The following is a 15,707-nucleotide window of genomic DNA, read 5'->3' on the forward strand; positions in this document are numbered from 1 at the left end:
CCTTAGCCTTAATAGTTTAATTGCTGGAATACTTCTTCCAAGCACGCAGTGAATAGCATTGGACTAATTTTGTCTATTTGCTTTACCCCTTCCTTTGTAGGTATCTTTATACTTTTCTTTTCCAGAGTCACGGTGGCTGTGGAATGTTTATAGATATTTCCCAAGACATTCATGTATGCCTCCTGTACCCCTTGATTACGTAATGACTCTGTGACAGCTGGTTTCTTGAAAGATCGTAGGTTTCGGCATGTTGGTATTCCATAACTTTTAGGATTTTAGCGCACGAAATGGGACGAGAGAAGATACCTCTGTCCTACCGTCGTACCTCTGTCTCTAGTCCCTTTGCGGGCGCTGAAAACCTGAAATTGCTGGTATCTCTAATGAATTAAATGCATTTTCGTAATCTATGAAAGACTTATAGAGACTTTGATTGTACTGTGCAGATTTCTCGATTACCTGACTGATAACGTGGATGTGATCTATTGTAGAGTATGCCTTCGTGACGCCAGCCTGTTCGCTTTGTTGGCTGAATTGAAGTGTTGCCTTTATTCTATTGGAAAGTATTTTGGTGAATATATTATACAACACTGAAACTAAGCTGATGGGCTGTAAGAGTGGGTGACGATCTTGTAGGACCATCGTTGAACTTGGGAGGAACTAGGTGAACAGGATTTATTTACTTTAATTATAGTTAAAACCAAGACATACATCGACAGTCTAGCGTGACTCCCAAATGGAGCCCGCAAGACCAACATACAGCAAACGAGCACACAGCTCACGAGTACATTTCTAACACAGAGCACGACGACGAGCACACTGTAGCAGCCGATAACCACTGCTTATAAGCACTCCGTTCGACGTCATAGTTCGACGTCATCGGTCGACGTCACCGTAGAAAGTCCTCGTGGTCGCCTTTTTGAGAAGAGGGTAGGGATTTTACACACACACACATGACGCACAGGTTTCGGTGCTCTCTCCGAGGGCCGACGACCTTTGCAGCGCAGTCGTCGTGGTATGCATTGTCTGGCGTTCCCGTAGCCAGGTGGTCACGCCCGAACCCAGCCGGCGCCTCTACATTCCAGAGCTGACCTCGCACAGCGGCCTCCGCCGCTGCACATTGCCTCGTGTCTCGAAAACGCAGGGGGAGGTTCCGCCAATTACCTCCCCTCGAGAACTCCCCTGAGCTGACCCCTCGCCGCGTGGCTGCCGGTTATCCGCAGTTCTCTGAAGTGCGCCACCACCCCGTTTGGATCTAAACACGTCTAGCGGGCTGAAGTAACTTGCACTTTGCCACCCTGGCAGGCCATTCCTCACAGGGCCTATAATTTTTCAATTCAACGGCTCCCTTTTTGTAGATTATTATGACCTTGGCATTCTTCGATTTGCTTCAAGTCGTGAGACATTTCCTATAAACGGACGCAAGCTTTTCAAGCAAGATATTTCCTCCATCTTTGAGTCAATTAACTGTTATTCCATCGTCTCCTGCCGCTGTTCCCCGGTTCATATCTTACAAGACCCTTCTTACTCCATCGCTAGTTATAGAAGGAGCCTCTGTATCCTGTCCATTAGTATTTTGAATGGAGGTAGCGTGGCCTCTCTGGTTACTGTACAGATCAGTACAAAATTCTTCAGTTGCTTTTAGTATACATTCTAAATGTGTTATGATATTACCCTGCCCACCTTTCAGTGCATACATCTTGGCTTGTCCAATGCCAAGTGTTCTTCTCACTGATTTCTTGCGGCGTCCATTTTTTACTGCTTTCTCAGTCTTTCTCATGTTATAATTTCGAGTATCCCTTACTTCTCCTTGTTTATAAGTTTTACAATCCCTAGAATTCTATCTGATCTATTGAGTTCGACACTTTCATTCTTTGTCGTTTCTTTATAAGGTCCTTCGTTAATTTGGAGAGCTTACCTATTGTTTGCCTTGGTGCCTTACCTCCCACTTCAATTGCTGATTCATAAGCCAACCTAGTTACGGCTTCATGCATTACCTCTGCGTTATCTTCATCTCTCTGTTCTAAGCCTTCATATTTACAAGCACCAGCCTGAATTGGTCAGCTTTTACCTTTACTGTGTCTAGGTTGGCCTGTTTCTTCTAGTACAATTTTACTATTTCTCTCTTCATATTGAGGTAGTCTGAGACCTCACTCACCTGTGATCACTGCACACTACCGGCCTTACACTTCTGTATCCTGCAGAATGCTGAGATCGGCGGAAAGTATGAAAGCTATTTCATTTATTGTTTCTCCATTAGGGCTTTCCCAGGTCCACTTTCTGTTGCTAAGCTTCCTGAAGAAGGTATTCATTATCCTGAGCTTATTCCTTTCCGCGAATCCTGCCAACGTCTCTCCTTTAGTGCTGCTAAAGTCGATGCCGTAGCTCCAATTGCTTCTTCACCAGCCTGCTTTTACCCACTTTTTCATTGGAGCCGTTCATGATTACACTATACGAAGTTTCGACTTTTCTCATCGCTAAGTCAAGATCTTCATAAAACTTTTCTATTTCTTCGTTATCATGACTGGAGGTTGGAGCCTAGGCTGCAAGCTGATTTAGGGTAATAATATCCCACATATTGCTTGATACTTGATCAAAAGGTGCTGCTAAGCAAGCTTCACTCGAGAGGGTTTGTGTGTTGAGCGTTGCCAGGTTTAGTTTCCATTGGCGGCCAGTCTGGCTCCAGAGATTCTTAGCACCCTCAATAGCGTTGCAGGTCTGACCGCCGCCTTGGTCAGCACAAGGGAGGCCAATTCCTGTTCTGGGGAGGGAGAGCTTTTTGTTGTAGCTTAGTGGGCCTTCCTGATTTGGTTTCACCTGGGCTACTAAAGCCCTACTGGCTGTCGGCATCTTATGGGATGTCCGGCGCCACTCGTGGCGTGGAAATGTGTACTGGAGGAAAATTGGAACTTACGACCTTCAGATTACAAGCCCGATGTTCTAGCTCTGCATAACCTCTGCTCAAAAGCTCTGCTAAAAATATTCCCTGAGGGTTCGATCTTTTGACCATACCAATTGAGTAGCTGAGATGGCTCAGATAATCCTGTATATGGCGAACCCAACTTATGGTGCAGAAGAGCAGCCACGAGGATCCTAGATATCTAAAAACTCTTGAATTATCCGCAATTCACGGGTTTCGCGGTAACTAGCAATGTCTAGGAGTATTTCCAAATCTTTCTAAAATCGTGGCTCCGAACAGCACGTGAGCGCCTAAGCTGGCGACCGTGAAAGCAGCTAGGTACATTCGACATTTCCAACAAGCTTGAACAGCTCACTTAAAACTAGTAGGGAGGGAAAATATGGTGGTGCAGATCGCCTAGCTCACCGAAAAAAAAAAAAAAAAACCCGAGCCACGTACGCACGGGGACTTCTGCTTACTGGTGGGTCTCGCTGTCCCAGTGGCAGTCGCTATCGATAAAGAAATTAAAAGCACTCGAATAGGGATAGGCTTCAAACATGGGAATTCCCATGGCAAGCGGTTGGTGCCTTGAATGAATTAATACGAAACGTAAAAGTCGTTATTTGTCTCCGCTATCAAGCTGGTTTTACCGTTTTCTTTTCGCTTTGGTATTCTATGGCAACGACATTGGAAGGTGCCGAAGGTAAATAATGAAGACCTTTACACTCTGCTCGGATGGCGCCGGGTGGAAGCGATATTTAGGTGCGCACTGGCTAACACAATGGAGTGTACATGGCGCTGCTTTTGCTAAACTTACGCTTGCCCTGTCGACATGAAACCATCTCCAAGAAAGTTCAAATTCTTTGTCTTGGGGCTTATGGGAAATTGTACAATTTCTATACGATTCTCAATCACTTAGAAATGTACAATACAGCAGCATACCCACAAAATGACATACAAGATTATCGCTTAATGTCGCTTAGCCGAATGTTTTGTCTCGGCCAGCTGAACACGAGACACAGGCATTAAGAAAACCTAAGAACTCGGTTAAAAGTACAACGCTATCCCTGATTTCTTTCCGCATGCATACAGCTGCCATTTTGAACACATGTCTTTAAGGAGCAAATGGCTGTGCTACTGAAAAAGCGTACGGAAGTTTTGACGAGAAATTTCAGCCACCCGCACGAACTAGAACTGTCTAAAGCTTTGGCTGAATTGCATTGAATCTAGCTTGAATTTTAATGGACAGAAAATATTTAGTGTTCTTATAAAAGTGCTTGAACCTGCAACGGGAGGCAAGTTACGGATCCAATGGAGCCAATTTCAAATTGGAATCGTCAAGATGAAACGGAAGCTTGTGCACCGGATAACAGCGTATTTTTTTTTTTGTCGTTCCTGTGACATCGAGGAGCTTGATGCACATATGTGGAACCAGATTTAGTTTCACTCAACTTTCTACAGAGCCCACGCGGGCATTAATTTTGGGCTCACTGATATCCTTTAATTTCATATGCATGAAGTTCATTGTCTGACAAGAGACTGGTGGGACAGTTATCTGTGCAACATGTGAATATCAAACAGAAAAAAACCTTGAAATACTGCGTTGACGGGCTGAAGGCGTGGTAATAATATGCACTTGAGGTGAAGCATTTGAACAGAAAAAGCTTTTGGTAAATTGGAAGAAACCAAGCTGCTGCAATAATGTAAAATTTTCGGTTAGTGCATATGTTATCAGTTATGTTTCAGTTTATTCTTCATTCAAAAAGCAATGAGTGAATAACAAATAGTATGCAGACGAGGTTCCCAAAGCCAATGACTGCAACGGGACCCTCGGTTCTAAAAAGAAAAAGATGTATACAAAACGTGGGTTAAAGCAGCAAAGATTAAAAAAGTACAAGAAAAATAAATCAATGCGCGTAATGGCAAGAGAGAACAAACAAAAAAGTACATATATCAAAAAAGCATAATTATACAGAGAACATGTTATAGGACATGAAACTATTTACAAAAAGAAATGAACATTTTAACTCATGTTTGAATACATTCAAAGATGACGTTAATTTAAGTGAATGAGGTAGGTCATTCCGCATTTTTATTGTTGAAAACGAGGATTTCGTTTTTCCATAGTTTGTGTTAGATTTAGGTAACCAAAAGTAGCAATTACTCGCAAACCTAGTATGGTTGGTATTAGTGAGTAAATTGTAGTCCACAAATTCGTAAGGAAGCTGTTTGTTAAGTAATTTAAAAAAGAGAGTGCTTAGATGATACTTAAACAAGCCAGATACAGGTAGTGTAAAGTTTGCCTGGAGTAGCCGGTGAGCAATACTTGTTGGGGGGCTAGTTGGTGCATGTTTCCAGAAGAGGGTTATAGCACCGAAAAAGACAACACATAGCAAGCGAGACGGGACAGGCGCCTGTCCTGCGCCTGTCCCGCCTCCCTTGCTTTGTGTTGTCTCTTTCGGCGCTACAACCCTCTTCTGGTAGCGGGTGAGCATTTGAGTAAAAGGAACTGTTGGTGATTATGCGAATAGCCTGGTTCTGTATGTGTTCAATAGACGAGAGGTGGCAGTTACACGTATTTCCCGAGGAAGCAATATCATACGTGATATGACTATGAATGAACGCAAAGTATAAAGATAATAATCGCTCACTAAAATAAGTTACATGGTGTATGTCACATGTGGCAGAGTATTCGTGTAAATCAACGCTTCTTAGGCGCATTTTTGTATTAATGGATGCTTTTTATTTATATTCGGTGTTAGAGCTTTGCTTTAATGTTTTCGCCTTATTGCGAGAAGGATTTAATAAAAGGCTGTCAGTGGCCATACAGCGTGCTCGCAATGGACTCTTTATTTTCGGGACAGGATCCCTAGCTCTACATGCTCGTGCAAGGTTTGGCCGACACTAGACATGTATAAAGATAGGCTTAGCTCTTATAGGGTTTCAATTAAAACTACTTCAGACTGCTTACCATCCAACACTAACTTTCTCCGGAGGAGAATATTGTGAAGCCGGCTACAAATTATTTGTACTTTGCTACGAGTGCTATCAGCGCTTCTTAGCTGAAACAATAAATGCGTGGCTGTTTGCGGCGCCTTTGTGAAAACAAAATTTTACCAAAGAAGGCTAACATTGTGGCCGGAGAACCGGCACTTGGATATATTTTATCGCGCAAGGTCAACTGCTAGATTAACCACCCTGTGCGCCTTAGAGACATAAAACGCTTCGCGCAGATCATGCTCAAATTGTAAGGCGGCCTTTTTACGTTCGCGTGAATGTATGTTTGGCGAAGCGTTGAAATATGCACTGTTCTTTTCACGCAGGTAAATTATACTAATCTAGAAAATTTGCATTTCTTCACTTAATCCCATTTAGTGATGTTTTCTGTTTACCTGGGCTTTTTTTATTTTTCTCACAGCTGTAATTATTTGAAAGGCAACCTGTATTAGCACTCGCTCTAAGGAATATCTTATAACAGCCGATTAGGTGGTGGAAGATAACGTATTCCTCGTTGACTGGTCATCCTTCCTGGGGCTGTAAAGTTTGCGGGTTTATTAAGCGCTGTGCGTTAAGGACTGAAACGTGGCCACTTGCTTCGTCGGGTTTACCATATTGTGGATTTACATCTGCGAAAGCGCAACTATCTGTCACCGAGCAGTGACTCTCAGCCGGCATGTAGGCAACGCACGGCGCATGCAGCTACGTGAACTCCCGGAACTAGATTTCATCAACATTGTACTTGTGTTGTGCGATTCATCAAGGCTCTGACATCAGAGGTGCGGAAGAAAGTGCACGTGTGTGAATTGGGGGAAGGTGGGCAGGCGGTGTCGAGAAGAAAGGAAACGCACATTACTGCGCTATGTGTCGGTGAGTGTTCGTCGAATAGTTTGCGTTTTGTCGTGTGTACACATATAAGGTACAACCGACCAGCATCAGTTGCACTTTGCTCCTCGAAGAGGCAAGACGCGCGCCGACTGAGCACGCAGTTTATCACGACGAAATGTTTGCCCATTTGTCTCCACTTCTCTGCTCAATCGCCACTACAGTCTTCCAGCAACAAAAACTATTGTCTCTCTTTGCTAACGAAATAGGCATAGATGATTATTATGCCGCGTACATGAAACAAGTAATGACGATGACGATCAATATGACGTTCCCCAACAATCGTTAGAGCCAATTGTGCCTGAAAATTATCGGTACTGTGAACTACGGCGAAGCACATCAAGTCAAAAGAGGGGTACGCCTAAAATTCGCCAGCAGAAAGGCTCGGCGAAGGCGGAGAATTGACGCGGTGGATATCAATGGTACCGTAGGCAATAGACAGGCAATAACGAGCGTTTTATTTTTTGCAAACTGGTTGTTTGCTAATTTGGCTACAATCTGCTCTCGGGATTAATCCATGGTACATACACCACTGCATCTCGGCGTATACGCATAAACGATCTTACGCGTGGATATTTCAACGTGACGACACATTCTCAAGCCACGTTCAAGGCTTGCGCCTGCTTATGTCGAAATGGGAAACTTTGGCTTCTTTACTTTCTTTGGGTCACTGGAGCGTTGATTGACTCATTGATTGCTTTTATTGTTCCTTACGTTTAAATACGAAATTTGGTAATTGCTGATCTCTGAGTAGCAATTCTGTAAAGAGTGTTGGAACTGTCGAACGCCTAGTTAGATTTAAAAAAAAAAGCAAGATGGATACATTCAAGTTTATCTCAATGGTTTTGCTTCTCAGCATAAAAAAAAAAGGAATTTCACTTGCCCGAAGCCGTCTATCACGTTTCTGATAGAGAGTGTCCTTCAGAACGGGTACTGAAATGCAGGCCTCCTCATGATCTGCTCGTGCGCCACACCCAGCGCCTGGCCGCACGCATACTCCCTTCGCGGCGTGACGCACATTGGCGCAGCATCCCGGATGTCGCTAGCGGCGCACTGCAAAGCACAGCACTTTCGCCGAATTACTGTCGAAAGCTTTTAAATCTGGCAGGGTGAGAAACTTCCGTACGTCCGTAGCATAATTCGTGACGTGGCGAAAAAAAACGTGACCGTTTCGGCCGAAAGGCGAAGCACCGATTGCGATATCAAATACAAAACTGGCAGTTAAGGATAATGGTTGCATCAGCCGTACATACTTGTAAACATAGGCGTACTAACTCAATTAACAAGCATGGTGTCACACGCGCACAAGCCAACGAGAACACATCTCACTTCATGGCCGCTGAAACTCGCTGTCAAAACGCTGCAGTGAGGAAACGCGGCAAAAGCAGCGAGCTCATTGGTCGCATCAACGCCGCCGCGAAAAGACGTCTCTGCAGCCGCCGCTCTCGAGGCGCGCGCGGCCACCCCCGGTGACGTCGCCGCTTGACGTCGCCGCGACGCCGGCTCGCCCGCGCACATCCGGCGCGCAGCGACGATCTTATCGCCCTTGCACGGAATCTCACGGCGATGCCGATGGCGGAAATGCGCCTGGAGTGCCCATATAATTGATATCGCAATGAAACATTCACTCCGTAGGAGAGCACTTGAGGCTTTCACGTCGGCTACTCTGGCGCTTCATTTGCATTTTTTTATTTATTCTATTCCTTTGTAATGCCTAAGTGGCGACCAATGTTACGCTTCCTGTGACCGATGCCGTTTCGCAGGTTCTGTTAGTACGGCGATTAGAGCCAATTATTTGCCGGAAGGTGGTCTCTGCTTCGTCTGTGTCTACGTACTGCCGTCGCCGGTGACGCGCAGTGTTCTTTCAGGTACTTCCGGGTTCCTCAGTGAATGAAATCCAGCATGATGGCTGACAATTCTTTTTTTCATTAATTTAGGTCTGAAAGAAAGTAGTCTGCTAATGTGACTTAAATGATTCAGGTTACTGAAGCTATTGCACGGGGATTTTGACTGATTATAAGCTTTTCAGGACCCTGGCGATGGTGTCGCTAGTGGAAAGGAAGGCTGTGTTTTCTTAAACCTTTTGAACAATAGAGCCTTTCAAGCACTGCCTCTTCCACTGCTGTTGTTGCTGAGCTCATAGAGGACATTTTTGTTGTCCACATCTTATTCTTATTCCCAATGATTTGTTTCCCTGTAGCAATGTATTCACAATTAGCGATGCCAAGTGCAGGCGGCGAAATGCATGATCAGGTTTAGATAAACAGTGACTGCATATTGCCGTATGGAAAAAACACCTTACGTTTCGTCAACAATATGATGTACATCCATGGCAATCGCTTGCTCTATGGTGCGGCTGACGCGGCGATCAGAAATGGGAGGGATCTCCTTTTGTGATCTCCTTTACTAGGCTGCGTATCCGCTTCTAAGGAGTGAACTATTTCTTAAGCGTTTAAGCGGTGCTCCTATGATAAACCCATGCACATAACACAGCAATCCATGGGATCATATGCGCCTGTGCCATGGCAAACGTAGGCTCATCAATTTTATTTCTTGTAGAAGCACAGCACGAGAATCGTTTCTTACGTTCAATTCAAAATTTGTCTTGGGACTCTCAGGGAATTCGATAGGTGAGCACAACTGTTCCACGTCTCTATAACGGTTTTTCCAATCATTAACGCCATCACAACGTGGCGCCACCTGTTTGTGCCCGCCACTCGGCGTATTCCCTGCTCTGCGCCATGTTTGATTCAAGACGAGCGATACCCGTCTTCGGTGCCGCTACTTGTTCGTAGCAACGCACGGACCCCGCAGTCCTTCTTATGTTGCCTCCTTTTTAAAAGCGGTACCCGTCCGCCCGTCATGTAAGGCGATCGCTTTCAGGGTCGGCTCCGCAGCACCGAGTGCATGGGCCTTCGTGCTGCCTCTCCCTCGAACGCGAACTAAGGGGCGGGGACGCACACGAAGCCATCAGCACCCGGCGAACTGTGTTCCCATGGCAGATCGCTTTCAAGACAGGCCCGCGCTCACTCGCCAAACGGCTGATGATCATTCATATCGAGAGCAGGCAGTCTCATGGGTCACGTCTACGCGCAAGGTCCACCAAACGTGACACTGTTCAGTTACGTCACGTACTATACACCGCACTTTCGCTAGTGCTCATCTTCCACGAAGCAGCGGCATCATGCAAACGCGCCATCACATTACATGAGGAAACATTGCTACTACTCACCTCTTTTTCGTGGCCTGATGCTGCTATCCGTTAGCATTTCGGTGTTGCAACCGTGATTCTCAGTTTCAAGAGTTTTCGCGATGTTTCTCGCAACTATACCAAAGACAGCAGCATAGCTTAGGCATCATTTAGACAGCTGCCAGGAGAGATTCTGGTGTAATTTTAAGTAGCGTGTACCATTGCAGTAACATATATATATATATATATATATATATATATATATATATATATATATATATATATATATATATATATATATATATGCATTGCCACATCCAGTGCGCGGCACATAGAGGAAGACGAGGAGCTCGCGCATTGCGGCATAGAAGTTGTCCTGCGCTTTTCATCAGTTCCTGGTACTTGTGAATCTTGACACTGGTGGAGGTGCTGGCTAAATGTTTGGGACGCCTGTCAACAGCCCCACATCAAGCCCAGGACATTTTCTGCATGTCGAAACAGCCGTTCACAGCGCCAGTCGTCGCGTGCTAGGCCTAAGCTCAGAATTTGGTCCTCTACCAGGAAGTTTGCCTGTTACCACGAGTACCCAAGCCATGGCAGACCCACGCCCTACACAGGTGACTCTTCTGACTCCACGATCTCCCGTGAGCTTCCACAGCAATGCCTAGGAGGATGCAGAAAACTGGCTCGAGGAATACGAGCGCGTAGCAAAGTATAATGAGTGGCATGCTCGACAAAAACTATCCCATGTGTATTTCTCTCTTGAAGACGGAGCCCGCACGTGGTTCGTAAATCGCGAGGGAATGTGGCCAAGCTGGGCTGACTTCCGCCGCCAGTTCCTCCATACGTTCGGGAGCACCGAAAGGCGAGACCACGCGCAGCGTTGTCTCGAATCACGGATTCAGAAGCCGAATGAAACTGTTGCCATGTTCGCTGGGGAGATGGCACGTCTTTGTCGTCGATCGTGCAGACCCCGATATGCCCCAGGGGAAAAACTCAGCCACGTCATGCGCGGCGCAAAGGTGCAGCTGTTTGTCCGTCTTGTGCGGGACCCGCCAACGAGCGCCGATGAACTTCTTAAAGAATCGACGGCCATTGAGCGCGCGTTACACCTACGCAGCCGCCAGTACGATCACCTGACCAGCACTGGACCGGCAAACGCCGCAGCTGTGACGGTCACAGACGAGGGTTCCTTGCGTCGGCTGATACGCGAAATTGTTCAGGAAGAAATTAAGAAGCGCACTGCCACGCCAAATGAATGCACAGCTGCGTCGGTGGCTGTAGTTTTGTGCCAAAAAATAAAGCAAGCGTTTGCGGCTCCCAGGCCAAATTCCCAGACGTGGCAGCCCAGCTACGCAGGTGTTGTCCGTCGACCGCCACCTCCGATGCCGACGTCGCAGTATCACCAGCAGTCAGCCCCGGCATCACCTTACCACCGCAGGGAACAACCGACGCGACCACCGCTTCGCATACCCGACATCTGGCGCACAGCTGACTACGGGCCTTTGCGCTTCCACTTTGGGGAGGCGGGCCACATGTGCCGTCATTTCCCTTATCGCGTCGAAGGGTACCAATTGTTCCCATCCACTGCTTCTCGTCATGCTTTTGACGGCAGCCGACTGAGCATCGACGCGAACTTAACGGGCTAGCAAGTCGATTCTCCCGGTTACCGGTCGCGCTCCCCTTCTCCGGCACATCGTTTTCCAGCTGTAAGACGCTGTCCCATCGACATGGCCCGTGGGCGGTCTCCCAGCCCACGCCGAAGAAACTGAAGGCCGTCACATCAGGGGGTAAGGTTGCCACACGTCGAACTGCCGAAAATCCCCCATTGCCGTCGAACGAGAAGCCGATACAGCCGGATGATTTGACGACAGAAAAGATTGTTAGCGCCGATTTTACTGTATCAATTGACGGCTGCGACATGCCGGCACTAGTATACACTGGCGTGGACTTTTCAATCGTAACTCAAAAACTAGCGGACAGACTTCACAATGTGAAAATGGAATGGTCAGGGTGCATTACAGGTGCTGGAGGCCAGCTACTGACACCGACTGGTAAGTGTACTGCAAGGGTCAAAGATGTGTACTGATGCAAAGATGTTATCTTAGGTATAGATTTCTTACGCGAGTACGTCGCCGTCATCAAAATACCAGATGGTATACTAACCTTTTCTGTGGACGAAATTGCAAAACTACAACGCAAGTCTTTGCGCATCATAGAAGACGTGACAGTACCACCATTATCTTGCCGTCTTGTTTCCGTCAGGTGCGAGACATAGTACGATGGGGGAGCTATTGCCGAGCAGATATTTACGATTTTGCTCACCCAAGGTGTTGCCATGCCCAGAAGTCTCGTCAAAGTAGTGCAAGGGTGAATAGAACTACTGCTGACAAACTTCAGCAAGCAACGACGACACATTGCAAAAGGCGCACCAGTTGCTTACCTCGACGAGATTGCGGAATTCGGCGAATGCTTTGCATTACAACAAAGAGAGCAAGACGCTTCGGCACCATTGCATATTCTTGACGTGTGCGCGAGCTTATCATTAGCGGAAAGGCAGCGCCTTGTGCACCTGCTTCACGAATTTCGCGATTGCTTTTCGTCGACATCGAGAGTTGGTCCGATGCCACTGATAAAGCACCGGATTATCACAGAGGTGACAGCGAGACCAATCCGACAAAACCCGTACCGTGTAGCACCAAAAGAACGCGAAGCAATCTGAGAGCAAGGGAAGAAAATGCTCGACGACGACGATATCCAACCATCAAAAAGCCCGTGATCATCGCCGGTAGTGATGGTCAAAAAGAAAGACGGCAATCTATGTTTTTGTGTCGACTACTGTAAGTTGAACCGGGTGACAAAGAAAGACGTATACCCATTACCGCGTATCGACGATTCTCCGACAGGCTGAGGCGTCCCCGCTACTTCTCGTCGATAGACCTCAAAGATGACTATTGGCAAATCAAGGTAGACGAGAGAGACAGAGAAAAGGCTGCTTTCGTAACGCCTGATGGGCTTTACGAATTCAAGGTCCTGCCTTTCGGTTTATGCTCAGCTCCAGCAACTTTTCAGCGACTCATGGATATGGTTCTGTCATGCCTGTAGTGGCAGACATACCTCGTATACCTCGAGGTCATCTTAGTTTTTTTTTTGGAAACGTTCGAGGAACACCGCAGATGGGTGCTGGCGGTTCTACAAATGATCCATTACGCCGCCTTAACACTGTAAGCAGACAAATGTCGCTTTGGTTTCGAGGAACTACAGTTCTTATGTCATGCTGAGTCATCAAGGCGTCCGCCCCGACCCCGAAAAGATCATGGCCGTCGCCATGTTTCCAACGCGAACGGATAAGAAGGCAGTGAGGCGTTTCCCAGGTCTCTGCTCGTATTACCGAACATTTATAGCCAATATTTCACATATAGGTGCACCGTTACCGTGCCTTACAGGAGAAGACGTTGGCTTCGTATGGGGCAATGAAGAACAAGCAGCGTTTAATGATCTCCGACAGCGCCTACAAACGCCTCCTGTACTGGCTCACCCTGACGAAGACGCTCCTACCATAATTCATATGGACACTAGCAACGTAAGCCTAGGTGCTGTGCTCGTGCAGTGGCAAGATTCAGCCGAGATAGTCGTTGCAAATGCAAGCAGGACGCCCTCACGTGCTCTGTCTAATTACTTAACCACAGAATAGGAATGCCTTGTGGTGGTATGGGAAGTTTTGAAGTTTCGCCCGTATATCTATGGCCGTTCCTTCAGTGTTGTCAGCCATCATCACTCACTTTGCTGGCTGACGAACTTAAAGGACCTGTCCGGTCGACTAGCGCGTTAGAGCCTAAGGCTTCAAGAATTCGATATAACAGTGGTGTACAAGTCCGGACGAAAGCACTCCGACGGCCGACTACCTTTCAAGGTCACCGATTGAGCAGGAAGTCACAGAAGATGACGAAGGCATGGCTTTTGTAGGTGTTCTGGACACGACCACGATTGCTCGTCAGCAGCGGGAAGACAGCGAACTGAGTCCGCTTATGGAATCTTTAGAAGGCCGGATCACAAGCGCGCCCAAAACATTTGCAAGGAGCTTGCCACCATTCTTCTTCCGTAATAATGTTCTTTACAAGAAGAACTTCTCTGCAAGCGGAAGCAGCCGCCTACTTGTCGTCCCAACGTGCCTCTGTCATGAGGTCTTGCAAGCCTGCCACGATGAACCGACATCTGGCCACCTCGGCTACACGCGCACGCTTGCCCGAGTCAAAGAGAAATATTACTGGCCAAGGATTGCCACCGTTGTGAAACATTACGTGCGCACGTGCCTCGATTGTCAGCGATGCAAACCATCATAGATGAAACCAGCTGCGCTACTACAACCAGTCCAAATGCCTACGCCCCCATTTGCCCAAATTGGGATGGACCTTCTCGGACCATTCCCGACTTGCAATACTGGCAATATGTAGGTAATAGTTCCCACCGATTACCTGACACGCTATGCAGAAATCAAGGCCCTTCCAAGCGGCACCGCAGTGCAAGCAGCGCGATTCTTTATTAAAAACGTGGTTCTGAGGCAGGGTGTACCAGTGGTGATAATAACGAACAGAGGAACTGCCTTTACGGCTACACTTCTAAAGGCAGTGTCTAGCCTCAGCGGCACGGCTCACCTATCAGCCTATCACGTAACAGAACGCTTGAACAATACTGTCGGCGACATGCTGAGTATGTATGTAGACGTGGAGCACAAAAATTGGGATGACATTCTACCGTACATCACATTCGCTTACAACACTGCTCAACAGGAAACAATGCGAATGACACCATTTAGCCTTCTTCATGGCTGATGAAGTGACGATAATGCTTGATACGATGTTGCCACATGACTGCTGTGACATAGGCATGGTCGCTGAATATTTCGCTCAACGTGCTGAAGAAGCAAGACAACTCGCCTGCGTCAAAATCGCCCGACAACAGGACTACGACGCTCGATGCTACATTCTATGGCGCCGCTGCATCACATATAAGCCATGTGACAAAGTGGGGGTCTGGAGTCCCACCCGCGACCCGCCGTGGTGGCTCAGTGGCTATGGTGTTGGGCTGCTGAGCACGAGGTCGCGGGATCGAATCCCGGCCACGGCGGCCACATTTCGTTGGGGGCGAAATGCGAAAACACCCGTGTACTTAGATTTAGGTGCACGTTAAAGAACCCCAGGTGGTCAAAATTTCCGGAGTCCTCCACTACGGCGTGCCTCATAATCAGAAAGTGGTTTTGGCACGTAAAACCCCAAATATTATTATTATTATTATTAGTCCCACCCGTCGGCGAGGGCTTTCAAAAAAGCTACTCAGGTGGTACTTTGGTTCGTACAAGGTTTTACGGCGCCTCTGCGACCTGAACTATGAGGTCATCCCTTACAGTTCTGCTTCCCCCATGGCGAGGCAACGTCCACCAGAAGTTGTGCACATTGTGCGCATGCAGCCCTATTGCTCGGAATGAAGTGCCCACACCTCGTCGGACACATCTTCCTGACGCTAGGTGAGCATCGGGACGATGCTCTCTTTGGAGTGAGGCAAATGCCACATCCAGTACGCGGCACGTAGAGGAAGACAAAGATCTCGCGCATTGCGGAAGAGGTCCCTGCCTGATCGCTTTTCAGTTTGCTTGCAATTGAATTCTCCTGCCCTTTTTTATCGGTTCCTGCTCTGCTTGTGAATTGCAACAATATATATACGCACACTCCGACGAAGGCC

The 15,707-nt window shown here is 47.2% G+C and overlaps 1 protein-coding gene across 6 annotated transcripts in view; it reads left to right on the forward strand.

Annotated features, from left to right (window-relative positions):
- The window catches only part of LOC135905979 (dual oxidase maturation factor 1-like), a 248,988-nt gene that overhangs the window by 169,453 nt on the left and 63,828 nt on the right, over positions 1-15,707 (forward strand). The window lies entirely within an intron of this gene.

This window comes from Dermacentor albipictus, chromosome 1 (assembly GCF_038994185.2).
Source record: "Dermacentor albipictus isolate Rhodes 1998 colony chromosome 1, USDA_Dalb.pri_finalv2, whole genome shotgun sequence".
Lineage (NCBI taxonomy): Eukaryota > Metazoa > Arthropoda > Arachnida > Ixodida > Ixodidae > Dermacentor > Dermacentor albipictus.